Source organism: Leuciscus leuciscus (genome assembly GCF_965113295.1).
Source record: "Leuciscus leuciscus genome assembly, chromosome: 15".
Classification (NCBI taxonomy): Eukaryota; Metazoa; Chordata; class Actinopteri; order Cypriniformes; family Leuciscidae; genus Leuciscus; species Leuciscus leuciscus.
The window spans coordinates 28,080,509-28,093,908 of NC_138739.1; positions in this window are offsets into that span (position 1 = coordinate 28,080,509).

Consider the following 13,400-nt stretch of genomic DNA (forward strand, 5'->3'; position numbering starts at 1 on the left):
TTAGTTTTAATTGCATGTTTGTTTTTCCATCTTCTGTAGAGCTCACTCGCCTGACTACACGTTTATGGCCCTATACATGCAGTCTATTAGCGAATATGGACCCTGCGTCTCTCCCGGGTTCGTCTTCTATAGAAAGTGCCATCTTGTTAAAGGCGTATTACAAACTCCGCCAGTGTGTCACAGTCTTTCTGCCTCTCCCCACCCACCTTGTGCCGTTTACACTCCTTTATGGTACATTTGTCCTGCAATAAGCCCCATTCTTTTGATAAACAAGCACAGGCTCTGGCATCGCCGCTCTCCTCTTGCCTCCCTCTCCTATTCAGAGGCTCTTGGAGTACAGCAAGACAAAGAAGAGACTCACTTAATTAGCTGAGCGAGAAGATGCATTGGGGCAATCACCCTGCACAATGAGGGAAACGTACAGCATGTTAATTCAGCGTGGGGTTGTAGCGAGCTTCCTGGGGCCCAGAATGGCCTTTTGTTTAGCGCCTGGCCGGCGTAATAGATCAGATGTGCTTCAATTAAAGAGAAAGTGTTCTGAGCCTCGTTTCGAGGAAGGTGCGGATGTATATTATCGTTGTTTGTTTAAGGATCCTGCTTGTTTGGTGCTGTTCTAGCTGTTAGCCATGTTACTAACCAAGTCTTTCTAAAGAAGCTGTTTGACCAACTTGCAAATTTTGGTCTTTTCCTCATACATTTGTTATTTACCGCTTCTGAAGAATTGACCATTAGTGTATCAATATATTACTATTAGTGTATCACTATAGTCATTTTTTGTTGTTGTCTTTTTGCAGCTAGGAAAAAGCACAGCTAGTATAGCTCACTTTATCATCATGAAGTGAAAAAGATGTTTTGCACTTAAAAATAATAGTCCAGATCACTAGTAGTTCCTGCAGACTGACTAGGCAACACTTAAGTAATTAGTGATGCATTTTATGACCACGTTCTGAGTAAAAAAGATGATTGATTACGTCTCAGACACACAATAATGTTGTGATTAGTAGTTAATTGGTAATGCTTTATAATTTGTCATAGTTAGTTGATAGTTATTAATGAGGCTAATCTCCATCAGTAATTATTGATTACCTAATAAGTAACTATCTCAGTTCTAAATTTGTTGGTACTTACTGATTAGTTAAGCTTTTTTCCATATTAATTAATAGTAGTAGCTGAAGTGTTAAGGCAGTATTAGTTCTGCATTACTTCCTGCATAGTTAACTATTAATGTCGGACCATTATTCTAAAGTGTTACTGGATAGTTCACTCAAAAATCTGTCAAAAATTCACTTTTTATGTTTGGAAGAAATAAGGTCATAAAGATACTGTATATTCTCATATACCTTTTCAACAGAGGGACTTTCGCTCCGTTGTATTGTTAGTTTTTTTGTTTTACTCATTGTTTTTCCGGTTGCACTTTATTTTACAGTACATGTACTTAAAGTGCACTTACCTAAGAAAGTACTGGTCAATATAAGGTAACTATATGGGTTAAGGTTAGGTTTAGGTGTAGGTTCAGGGTTAGTACATAGTTATTAACCAGTTTTTGTAATTACTGTAATAAGTACAAAGTATGTACATGGGGAATAGGACTGTAAAATATAGTGCTACCGTTTTTTCTTTTGACACTCCGATGTACCTCAAAATATGAAATTTATTTTTGCTACTTCCATTTCATTGCACCTTTAAATTTAGTCAGTATATTTAGTATATATATTCATACATTTTTAGAAAATTTTACTCTGGTTAAAATGGAAATTTCACTCAGTGAATATAACATTTTACACCAAACATTCAATATCCTTCCATGTTTAGCTTGTTGTTTCGGAAAGAGCGTATTCACAATGCGACTTGCGCATTCTGACTAGCGCATAATGTTTTTAAGTTTCCTTGTGTGTTCATGTCATTTTGTGCAGATATAGTATACATGTAGTAATTATGTTTATGTTGTGTAAATATCAGATTAATCTCATACTGTAAGTATAGCATGCAAACACTAGTAAATTGTTTATTCCTTGTTTAGCTGCTCACACAGCTCAAGCTTGACATTCTTGATTACTTGAAACAATCAGATTTTTGTCCAATTTTTTCCCAAAAACATTCTTAGCGCATTAATACCATGTGGTGGTAAATGTTTAATTATCATCATGATGTGCATTTTTTTTGTCTAGACTCCGTTATCATTGTCAGGATCAAAAAAACTTTAAGTTTTGTTACAAGATAAACACCGTTTGAGCAATTAGCGCAAACTTCAATGAATGATGCTGTGTTGCGATCTGCGGTCGTAAATCTATTTCTGTTCAATTGAGTGGGAGGTGTGATTGTGTTTGGGGTTGAAGTGGGGGGGGGGGGGGGGGGGGGGGCTTATTCAGGTTGCTTCTGTTACAGTGGCACCCTGAGGCGGTTACTTTCATGAAGACAGATAAGCTCACCGTGAAAATCCCTCTCTCTCCCCTCCACCACGCCGCACGAGTACCACCCTAGCCTTCTCTTCCTCTTTCTGGAGAGTTCTTTAACCTTGATGAGTGAGATGAAGGGGTCAGAGAGGATAGACAAGTGACTGTGCTGTTACAGTGTATGTATAGAAAAAGCCCACCCCTCCTCCTTGTCAGGATCAATATGGCTAACAGAGAGCTGGGCTAGTCAGGCATTGAAGGTGGTGGTGGGTGTAGGAAAGCTCTACTGAGGGCCATAAAGAGTCTTAAGTGCACCTGGTATCTCGCGCCTCTGTTTCGGCTGTCTTTACACATAGCTGTCATAGGCTCGCCTGTTAATACCAGATTTGTGAGATTTAACATGCTCTGCGGTCAGAGCTTTGTGTCCATGTCTGTTTCATTTGGCTCTGCCCTACTTAAGAAGATCTGTTTTTGTGATCTGCTTCTTTTTTTGAGGAGGGCCTCGAGTGTGTATTCCCCCCCTAGCACTTAATGACAAAAATGTGTTTAGATATAATAGACGCCATAGTGTAAAGTAGGATAATGTATAGAAACTCATATACATTTTTTCTGGAAGTTTGTGATATCGACATGGCCTTATTTTGTGTATTGGCACTCGGATCCGGAAACTTTATTAGACCTTTTTGCTGCAGATATGGAAAAGTATTTCATGCTTTTAAGAGTCATCCAAATAACTTTTAAATGGTAGTCAGTGATGAAAGTTGCTTTATGCTGGCATGATGGTGTAGTTATGGTATTTACCACTAGGGCAAACCAAAGTTAACTTGACTCGGGCTGCATCCGAAATCGCATACTTCACTACTATATGTGACAAAAGAAGTATGTCCGAATTCACGGTACTCAAAAATTAGACAAAAAGTACCTGGATGATCTACTTCTTTTGGCGAGATATTGAAGTGTGGATTCGATGGACACTTTACTATCCCATGATGCCACAGGTGAGGATTTATGAATGGCAGCGACGCTGGTAGGTCACATGATAATGCGGCATGACGAATGTAGTACGTCCAGATCACATATATACTACACACATTCATACTATATAGAACATACTTTTTTAGTGGTCGTGAAGTAATTATTTATTCAAAATACATACCTACTCAAGAGAGTATGCGATTTCGGATGCAGCCCTGGACTTGTTTCAGTAAGAGTATTACATTTATATTTTGTCAAAAAAAGAAACATCTCTAATCATTTACTTATTATTATTTTCAACAGGACTGGAAGTAAACACAATTATATATTTTTAATACTATTATTTATTACTATTAGTGTTATTACTCATATTTATTATTTTATTTAATATATTTGGATAATGTACAGTCAGCCCATCATTATCACAAAATAAACCCTTTCTGAATGACACAAGACTCTTCGCGGTTGTAGGTTTAATTTGTGACAATGACCAGGTTATATTACTCTGTAACAAAATATTGTTGGTTTAACTTAAAAAAGTAAGTTACCTGGTCGCCAGGTAAAAATTTGAGGTAACACAATGAAGGAGATTGGTTTAATCACCAGAAAGTTATTATCCCTTGCTTGTTAGCTATAACTAGTCTTTGCTAGCCCTACTGTCATTTTCCTCTCCCAGGTTGTTGAGACGTTCTCCTGCTCGTGAGTTCTCCACTCCCGCTCAGCTTAGGTAATTGAGTTGAGTGAGAAGTTAACCACCCGCCTCAATGGCAAAGAATCCTGGTGCCCCTCCCTCTCAGGAGGGTCACATTGTCCAACCCCTCTCCCACCGGTGTAATCCCTTCCACTGGGACAAAGGACCTACCCACGGGCCACAGAGGTACATTAACCCACCAGCCAGCGAGCCCTCTGACCTGAGCGGCAGAGCCCCGTTCATCCAGCCCAGCTAACAGCTACCGGCACTCGGCACATCAAAGCCGAGAGCTGAGCTCGTGTGTGCGGTTACTTATTCATGCGGGCCTGGGAGACAGTCCATGGAGATGAAACGGCAGTGGCGAGGAGGAGACCCACTGATGTGCAGAGTGGAACAGCTCCCCTGTGGTCTCAGTAAGGAGTTAGAAAAGCCAGATCCGACGCTGGTTGGTGCTGTGATCTATGTCGCAGCGCTGAGGGGATATCTGGCCCCTACATCAAACATCTTGTCCCAATAATGCGGCCTGTTATCAGAGCGAGTGATGCCCACAGCTTGGCTTTAGCCGACTGTGTACTGTACTGTGATCTGCTGTAGTTGAGCTGCAGCATTTGTGATGTGGAGATTATGTCAGACATATCGGCGACATGTGAATCCAATACACTGTGAAGGCTGTGGAAGAAGGGAAATTCAGTATTGTTGATCTTTAAGCACATTGTGTTAAAGTGAAGTGAGACCAAGCAGAATGGTTGTCCGCGTCCGAAATCCCATACTCTCTTGAGTAGGCACTTATTTTGAATAAGTGATTACTTCACGACTGTTAAAAAAGCATGTTCTATATAGTAAGAATATGTGTGCGAATATAATACGAATATAATCCGAGTATAATACATAATGTTGTTATTATCATGTGACCTACCAGCGCCATGTGTCGCTTCACTGCCATTCATAAATCCTTTCCAGTGGCCTCATGGGATAGTAAAGTGTCCATCGTATGCACACTTCAGAATCTCACCGGAAGTAGCAGGTCATCCGGTTACTTTTTGCCTACTGTTTTATGAGTACTGTGAATTCAGACATACTTCTTTTGTTAAATACTTTTTCTCGCCTACTATATAGTAGGGAAGTAGATTTCGGATGCAGCCGTTGTTTTCGAACTGGTGTTAAGAACCACTCCTCTCATCTGCTATTGGTTGGTTAAACAGGTAGCCACACCCCCAAACCCACACCATCGGTTGAGCCAGTGTTGCTATGCAGGCTGGTCGAAATGTTCAAACAAAACAAACAATGTTCTGACAAAGTGGCGAAGTGTTTACCTTTTAATGGTAATCAACCAACAATTGGCTTACTTATAGTTGAAGGAATAATGTTATCATTTATTCACCCTCATGTCATTCCAAACCAGTAGGCCTATTTCTTTTGTGAAATAAAAAATATTTTGAAGAATTTTTCCATACAATAAAATGCTTTGGACCCCTTTGACCTTTATTCTATGGACAAAAAAGACTTATGTATTCTATTAATAACGTGAATACCACTACACTACGTGGTCAATAGTATGTGGACACCCAAATATCACACTTACATATTGTTTCAAAACCAGTTCTTCTCATTGTATTTAAAGGTCTTAACCAAGGGGAAAACATACATTTGGCCATATAGCGTATTTGATCACATTGTGTTTCTCCTTCATGGGCTGCAGTGAGATGCAGGGGGCGTGTCCTCGGACGGGCCGCGCCCCCGCTGCCCCAGCATCAGTCAGAGACGGAAGAGGAGGTGAGGTTGCCATGGGAACAGATGCTCTGTATTAACCAGGAGGGAAACAAACAGTAGCGTTTCATAAAGTAGTGTTCTTGAATGCAGGCTTGGTGTTGTGCAGAAGAAACTGGAGCTTTTTTGAGTATTTGTGTAAGGACAAAACCGGTGCCATTTAGTTGTGTGTGTGTGTGTGTGTGTGTGTGTGTACTAATGTTTTGTTTCAAGTTGTGTTGAAGTAAGCATGAAGAGTCAAATAGATTTTGCAGAGATGTTTTTAAACCTTTGCAACGAGGGGAGATTGATTGGCCTTGCTATTGTAAAAGTGAGAGGCAATGCTTTGGTATCTTTTTCTTTAGTAAAAATCATTATGGCAAATACAGTCCTTGGATTCAAGTATGCCACATCTGTAATAAAATGAAAGCTCATGTTCAGCACAGTGCACAGAGGAATAGTTCACCCAAAAATTATTTACTCAATTTTGAAGAATATTGATGATGTTTTTTACAAAAAATTGATTTAAAAGCATCGTAAAAGTAGTCCACGTGATATTTGCTATACATCATATTATAGATTTGTGTGATTAACATTCAAATCATTATTCATTGATAATCTTCCCCTCCACTGTAGTTTTCTCTTTCATGCTTGAGCATATTTGAACTTGCTGCATGATAACATTACGGCATGTTTGACTTTTGATGACACCAAAAACAATTGGTATCTATTAAACGTTCAAAAGAGAACGAGAGATACAGTGGAGGACAAGAGTTTCCGCAAATAATAATTCAAATTTTAGGGTGAACTGTTCCTTTAAAAAAATGGTAATTTGAGATGTATCATGATGCATATCTTCCTTATATGAGATGTATTGACTTTTGTTGGTGAGTGTTACAATGCTACTTATTGGCATACAAATGCAAAGCATTTCTGCAAGAATGTAGCCACATATTAAGGATTAGGTGGGAACAAATGTAATTATTTGAGTATCAAGCATGTATCAAAAAACATGTATCAGGCAACCACTAATCTAAATATGGAGTAAGACTTCCTCAATACCTAAATATCATGTTTGTCATTATTTAATCTGATATCTGCAATGCTTTACCTGCTGAACTAGCACTGCAAAGTTCGCACCTCTCAAATCGTCTTTTTTTCACTTCCCTCCTGCTCTCCTCCTTTCTGTCTTGCTCCCCATGTGGACACACAGGAAAGACGGGAGAAGCTAGCGAGATATACTTCTCGCGGTAGTTGGATGTCAGTGGCGTACCTGATTTCGACCGTGAAGCGACTGCAGCAGCGCCCTCCCTCTTTCGCTCTCTCGTATTCTCTCACGCTCTCCCTTGTAAGCTCCCTGAATAATTTTTTTTTTTATCCATCGCCACACAGTTTCATTGTTCCCCTGTGCTTTGTAACTATGGCAGGCATGAAATTCACCTAAACGCAGAAAGCGGCTTCCCAGCCCCAACCTTCATACCCATCCCCTCCGCCTTCTTTCCCCGCCCCCCCTTCAATAATATTTATAGTGCAATCTTTTTCTCACCCCCATCTTCTTTTTAGGGATTTTTTTTTCCTTTTCTTTTTCACAAGTCCAATGCCATGCCTCAGCCTCCCACTCTCCCATCCCCTTTTTTTTGCCCCAGCCCTCTCCCTTCGAGCTGACAGATACACTGTTCTCTCTTTCTTCGCCTTTCACCTCCCTCCGCCCGTCCTGCCGGCCCGGCACAATGCCGACGCTTTCTCCCGCGGCCGGCCGAATGCTGCCGTGAACTAACAATATCAGCGAGGCTGTCTCAATGCCAGGGAGCCCCATTGTGTGCTGCCAGAGGGGTGTTAACACCCATGTCTGGACCCAATGAATAGTATTATTGTGTCTGAGACATGCAGCTCGCCCCCTCGGTTGCACCCTGCCCCCAAACTCAGAAGCGGTCCCCCATTTTTCAGCACTTAACCTACTTAAAGACAACGTCATTTTGAGGTGAAACTTTGAGCACTGGAACATGTATAAGTGTCGTTTAAAAATAATCATTGTAGTTTAGTCGCCGGGTAAAATATGAACGTTGTGGGATGTTCCCACGGTCAAGAAAAATCCATAAATAACATGGAAAATGTGATTCCCTGGCCCGGAAAAGTCTTTAGTCAAGTTGCTAGCTTTACAAGTTCTGTTTAAACCGTCTGTTTAAAGTCCCGGTTTTGTCCGCTGTACGGGGGAAGCATCAGCATAGGGGCTCTAAGTGCACTTGGCAGACAGTTTCTTTCAGCCTGACATCCTTAACTCAAAAAATCTCCTGCCTCAGCTTTTTTATTCCAAGGTTAGAAAGTTCACATTACTAACTGAGAGCAGATGCCAAAACATTCACCTTGCACATCTCCCTGATCAAAGCTGCGGATTGACATTTGCAATGGGCAAAATGCTGAAAGTTAAGCTAAACTTGTTTTCTCTCTCTCTCCCTCGCTGTTGTTTTGGCAGGAGTCGGAAGACGAGCGGAGAGTGGGAGTAGTGATAGTGGTGGAGGAGTGAACCCGGAGCAGGTGAACACAGCTGCGGACCGCCATGGGCTCTCTTCCATCGGTCCCGACTCTCCGTCTTCGGGTCTCTGAGAGACGGCAGGGGCCAGCCAGGGAGCGTCGGAGTGGGCAGGCGAGGCAGCTCGCTTTCCCCGCCGGCTACTGGCTCCTCAGCAGCGAGGAGGGAGAGAAATCAATACTGAGGAGAGATGCTGCCAGGGGTCGCCCAACGCTGCCTCCAGCCATGGAGCCATGGGAGCCTGTGTTCCGCTTTCTCTCTCTCTCAGCCCAATCTCAGTCAACTTGCATCAGCTAAAGAGAGGGCCAACAGCCTTGACGCTCTTCATGCAACACTGAGTGTGTGCGTGTGCGTGTGTGGTTCTGCCAGAGGGCCTTTCCAGGCTCGGCATCACTTGATAAAACTTTGCCTGCTGGAGAACGAGTAGAAAAAGAATGTCAAAGGTCTTTTTTTCCCCCGTCTTTGATTCCTTTTTCGCTATGAGTGCACATTCCCCCTGACTGTTGTAATGAGTGCTTGACGGAGATCTCTTTTACGCTAAATCAAGAGGCCTTCTTTTTTTAGTGGTCCTCCTCCTAAGCATGCACAAAGTGCTCTACATCTGATGGGCCGGGATAAGAGAGCATTTTGAATTCTTTTTCACCTTTTCCACCATGGTTGGATTTTTTTGATGGTTGCCACTATTCGAGTGGCTTGGAAAAGGACTTGGCTTTGATTTGTAGGTGAAGGGCTTGGCACTTCGTAATGGCTTTCACCCTTGACCAAAGCACTTGATGGGTATTAATAAAATCATGGACCAATGGAGAACAGTGCGAGATGGAGCAAGTTCCAGAAAAGTTGCTCCTGCAAGGCCGCAGATCCGCTTGGGATGTGAACGACTGAAACGTGGCCTGCCCATGATGCCAACAATTCGAAAAGTGGAGTGCTGGTTGCATTGGATAGTTCCTGTGTCCCTGGATGCTCAACAGGAACAAGTTGGATTCGGTAAGGAACGATTTCAGTAATCTGTCACGCGTGGGTTCAGTAACATCAGCTTTACGTTGTGTTCCAGTTGATGGGGTGTCTTGTTTTAAGGTCCTGATTTGCGTTATGTTAATCGAAGAAAGTGGCAGATGATTGTATAGATTTCCGTCATCCTGTCTCGTCTTCACTGGGCAGCGCCTTCGACAAAATGGCCGCCGATGCCTGCCAGCTGTCTCCCTGCCAAGATGGCGGCACTTTAAACGCTGCCCATCTGCCTAATCAAGGGCCAGTATGCAGATTCCAGATAATTGCATTTGCATATGCTTATTTCCCTCACCCGTTATTGGTGGGGCCAGTTAACCACGCCGCCTTTGAACACGCAGGACATATGCACATGTTTCCTTTATCGCTTAAATCTTTTTACAGTCTGTCTGCTTTATGTTAAGCTGCAGTAGCGTTCTATCACTGGAAATGGGTGAAAAATATGGCGTTAACACACACAAAGCATCTGATGCCTGTGCCATCTGTGACATCTGTGACTGGGTAGTCTAGCTACATAAATCCCTCACTCGCAGGGCCCGGTTCCAGACAGCCTCCCATAATGACCTCATTAGCATGCACAGCACTCCTCACTGTAGGCCCTGGTGCACTGCTGTGCCGTGGGACCCGACAATCCGCGCCCTTCACACAAACGCTCGCCGGGCAACATTGTGTTCCTCCTTACAATACAAAACTTCACACTTGTTTTATTACAATCATGTCAGTGGAGCTGAAGATCTGAAAGGGGCTTAGGCAGTTAGCCTGCATGCTCAGGGAGATGTCTGTGTACATGTCTGTTGGATTTTTCAGCCAGGCTAATGAAGAAGTTGTTGGGTTGATTCAGATTTTATTTATTTTATTTTCATTTCAGTTGATTTTAAGCTGTATGTGCCGTTTCACGAAAACACAGAGTTTAAAAAGTCCTCAATAGATGTAAACTATTTAGCTTGAAATTGCAGCATTGTAGTAGAAACTGACTAGATCCAAACTCATGCAAAGACATAATAATTTGTAGTAGATGGCAAAATGGCAAGAAATTGTACAAGTTGGGTTTTACAAAAATGCATGACCCAAACCGTAAAGCATGTATGAAAGGGTATTACGTTTATACATTTTTCTCCTATTACATTTACGCGACAAATTTTCGCCATCTTGTACGAACCATTACGAGTCATCATGAAGTGTGATGACTAGTTCCTGTCTCTTATTATTATGTTTCATAGTGATAAAAGGGGTGAAATTCTGAAACTAGGGTGGGATGACTAGTACCGTACGGCAGTAAGAATATATTATTTTCGTAAAGACTGCTCTACGATATTTGTAAGAGCGATAAAGAAAAAAAAAGACCCTACAAATTTATTTGGTAGCATTGTTAGGGACAGCATGACGTTGTCTCAGCAACTGTAAACAATTTGATGCATTAATATCAAATGCTCGTATTTAAACTATTTTACATACTTAACTCATTCAATCAGTATTTTTACCAAAAAGGTAAAAAATTTGAGATTCTTTTTAGCCTATTATAGCTTTGTTTCAAGTCTCTTGTTTCAATTTTGATTAGCTTTTTTTAAAAGTAGCATATTGGATGCTAGTGATGCTAACTAGAATAACTGTCTGGAATAACCGTTTCTCTTATTGCTTTTATCGTTTCTGGTTCATAGGTGTGATATGCCATGTGGGTGGGGTGATTTGGTTTAAATTGGGCGGAGAGGGCAGTTAAATTTTGGGGTGGGTGTGGGGTTATGCGTCTGTCTGGACAAGTTGATGTCTAAAACGCATATTAGCAGCAGAGTGGTACGTCTGGGTCAGGCAGTCTGCGTTTGTTCCATATTTGCATATTTACAACAGCTGGGGAGCCCATATGTTTTAGCCTGAGCCAGACAAAATTATATATAGCCTGACACGCTAGCAAGGCTACCGCACCCCATGCCACCCCCCCCCCCCCCCCCCCAAAAAAAAACAAATACACACACTCGCACATGCTGCAAATCTAGTGCCATTCAAGTTCTCTTCAAAACACAAAAATATCCCCCTCCCACCTGAAAAAAAAGGACAACCAAAAAGCTTTTATGCTAATCACAGCTTTAGCCATGCGTGTGAGTACACTAGTGCAATTATGCATAATTCAACGCAAAGCTAGGCTGGGAGGCTGAGTACAGTAAATCCTGTTAGCAGCCCGCAAAGGCGGGAAACGAAAGGAGGGGACGGTGGGGCGAGTGTTACGCCCATTAGGTGCCAGAATAAAGGCCACGTTTTCACTAGCACCCAGCGATATGTTAACCTCCCACCCCTGTTGTACAGGTGTACACGTGTGGTGGACGGCACAAGATGTATGTGTCATAAGATTATTGTTTTTTTTAGAGACTTTCATTTAATTTATTAGAGCTGCCTTTTTATTATCTGCTGTAACAGCTACATGTACCAGGCTTCAGTTGTTCTCTCAATATGAAACCACACTCCTTATGGCTGTCTTACTTGTAAACGTTTTACACTTCTACCTTGAAGGCCTGAAAGTCTTGAAGCTTAATAACTTGGCTGAACTATCTCAAATGAGTGGTATTCTGGCTCCAACGCTCTATCAAAATATAAAAACGACAACATAAAAATTCCCTTCACTGCCTGTCTGTTACAAGCTTTTCTCCAATTCCTGATTAGGCTTGAAGAAAAAAAAAAGTCTGGACCGGTTTTACATTCCACGAGTGCTGTAACATCATGTGAGAGCGTTATGGCTCCCCTCTGTGCAGAGACCGTCTTATATGTTTAATGTTTTAATGTTAGCCGTGCCTTAGTGCCGTCTCACCGTTATGAGAGGGTTTCTATGCTCTGAGTACCCGCTGCTTTTATTTGCTTGGTTATTGATTGAATGTGGTCCACCCACAGAAGTAATAGTTGCTAAAAGCATTTATTGGCACTGCTCAGTTCTGCCAGGGTGATATGCAGTTTTTTTTTTTATTTGATTGTGTTCCACCTGTGATCTGACAAGTGGCTAGCCAGGCTAAAGACTCTGGGGAAAAAGGGAAACTGGCTTCTCAATGCCTGTGTATTTATTAGTAGCTCATTTAATAATATTTTAAACCTATTTACCACAATGCATTCATGGATTTTTTGTATAATAAGTCTCTCTTTTTGTCAAATTGATTAACATTTAGCATGTTAAACTGCATATGCAGCGATTAAGAAAAGAAGACCTTAACTGATTTTGGTTGATGCTTTTCTATTTTTTTAAAGCAACTTTCATGCATATTACATACATAAGCAGTGCATTTTGTAAGATTTTAAGATGTGTGTGTGTATATATATATATACATACATGCAGTATATATGATTAGCATGTCATGTTTGACTTTTGTTTAAGCACTAATAAGTAATTTTTAAGATCAAGTACAATATATGCAATATCAAAAGCATCAAATTGTGCTTCATCTACACAACTTGATCCAAAAAGAGCTACTGGCCCTTTAAAACACACTAGCGTCAACCATGGCTGATTACAGTCTGAGAGAAAAAAGGCGTTTATCCAAGTCACTGATTATGTCATTTTTAAGCCAAAACACAGCGCTGCGTGCGTGCGGAGTGTGTGGGGCGCAGAATTATGAAGCGAGGAGTGGAGTGTGTGAAGGAGAGAGCTGGAAATGGGAATGGAGTGCTGTTTGTATGATTAAACTGTCGGCTCGGTGGCACAGGCCACGTTGAAGAGCCGGGCCTGAGATTTGACCGTAATGAAAATGCCCCCGAACTGCACCCCCCACCCTTTCAAAACGTTGCTTCAGACCAGCTCGGGTCTGTCTGTACGCTGAGAAGAGAAAGGAGACGTGGAACAAGATAGACAGACAGGGAGAAAGAGAGGGAATGAGAAAGTACCGTTCCGTGGCAAATGGTTTCGTGGCTGCACGAGATGTAGACAGATGTAGACAGGAAGTGTAAGGTTGGGATGAGGGCTTGACGCGTAAACTTCAAATTGTGCTGTACCTCATATTCGGCCATTAAAGGGATAGTTCACCCCAAAATTTTAATTTTGTCATTATTTACTCACCCTCATGTCGTTCCAAACCTGTATCACTCT